The sequence below is a fragment of the Culex quinquefasciatus genome, chromosome 3, assembly GCF_015732765.1.
Source record: "Culex quinquefasciatus strain JHB chromosome 3, VPISU_Cqui_1.0_pri_paternal, whole genome shotgun sequence".
Taxonomy (NCBI): Eukaryota; Metazoa; Arthropoda; class Insecta; order Diptera; family Culicidae; genus Culex; species Culex quinquefasciatus.
In genome coordinates, this window is record NC_051863.1 from 96,817,532 (window position 1) to 96,819,320 (window position 1,789).

Genomic DNA, 1,789 nt, shown 5'->3' on the forward strand with positions numbered 1-1,789 from the left:
AACTCACATTGGCCCAGTTACATTGTTTTGCTTGAAAAAACCATCCGTCAGATGATTTGCTCCCGTTAGATCCCGGGGCAAACCTGAGTTTTGTTTAGATTCGGATGAACACGGATGAACTCGAAGCTAAATTAGCTCTCGCACAAGTACCACGGTGGGCTTGACGCGGGTGCCAAATTAGCTTTGCAACGCAATTAGGTCCCTGCGGTGGAGATGCCCTTAACGAGCCGACACGGACACCTGCCAGACGCAGATGATGTTGTCGGAGTAGCCGGCGTACAGGGTCTGTCCGTCAGTGGACCGGGAAAGCGAAAGGCACTGCGGCAGGAAGGCATTCGACGGCTTCAGTTCCTCGACCATGGTCTTGCAGGCCAGGTCCCAGATCTTAATCGACGGTCCGTAGGTGAAGCACAGCCAGTACCGGTTCGGTGAGAAGCAGAGCGCGTTGATTACATCATTGTGCTCCAGCGAGTGCAGATATATGTCATCGTTCAAATCCCACAGCGGCGTGCCGGACGTGCACAAGAAACCATCGGGCAACACCGAGTTGAGGTAGCCATTGTGGCCCAGATGGTCTATCTTCAACTTGCAGTTGGCTAGGTTCCAGACCTTGATTAGGTTGGAGTGACACCCAGTCGGAGTGACCGTCCTCCTGGATGGTGTTCTTGCACTCGGCGAGCGTATTCCACAGCTTGATGGTCCTGTCGCGCGAGCCGGACACGATCTGACGATTGTCCACGGAGAACGCAACCGACAGAACGTCCTTGGTATGGTATTCGAAGCAGCGGGTCGACTTGCCGACGGCCAAGTCCCACAAACGGAGGGTCTTGTCCCAGGAGCCGGACAGGGCGTAGTTACCGTCCGAAGAAAGCACAACGTCACTGATGAAATGCGAGTGGCCGTACAGGCGCTTCTGCGGGATGCTGTAGCTGGCATCGTCCCGGGTCAGCTTCCACACGATCAGGGTCTTGTCGCGCGACGAGGATCATGTCCGTTTACTCGAGGTTGGTCGCGATCTGGTTGAATAAGCCGGAGTGGCCAACCAGCTGGCCGCGGAGCTGTAGCGTCTCGGTCATTGTTGATTAGAGCACTTCAAACTTGGCAGCGGGATGCGTGCCGCACTGTTTTACGTTTCGAGAAGAAAAGTACTTTTGTAATCGTCCGGCATGATTCATGAAATGCAAGCTGAAACAAACGAATTATGATTATTGAAAATTATCGCAAAAAGAAAACCAAAACAAACTTGCATATTTCAGTCACAACAGGTGGGAATGATGGTTGGTGCTCGTTATCTTACCGGAACAACTGAGGGATTTTTATCGAATTGAGACGAAAACGCAAAATCGTGAGAACACCAAAAACAACAAACGAATGTGGTGCAACAACAAAAACTCAAATTTTTCTGTGTCGTGCGGTGGTGACAGCTCATGCAAAAGAATGTCGACTCAGGGTTGCTACGGTCAATTCATCTGTATTTCCTGGCGTCATAAATCTGTACATCAGCGTTAGAATGCCAAAGTATTCAGAAGAAAAATAATCATTTTTTTATTCATAAATGGTCTATAAATTGGCACAAGAAAAATAATCAACTTGTTTTAATTTATATAAAAGGTTCTATAAAAATGTAAATATGATTAAATTTTAATTGGTTGAAAAAATATAGTATAAAACAAAGTATAAAAGCTTTTGTTATAATCGATTGAAAATATTTTGATCCCATCTCATAACGCTAATTCAAGCAAAACAATGTAAATGGGCCAAAGCCGAAGTGTAAACAAAGAGTCTGTCC

At 47.2% G+C, this 1,789-nt stretch overlaps 1 pseudogene; it reads right to left on the reverse strand.

Annotated features, from left to right (window-relative positions):
- Positions 1–219: 219 nt before the first annotated feature.
- LOC6051473 lies at positions 220–1,076 on the reverse strand (annotated as a pseudogene).
- Between the last annotated feature and the right edge of the window lie 713 nt (positions 1,077–1,789).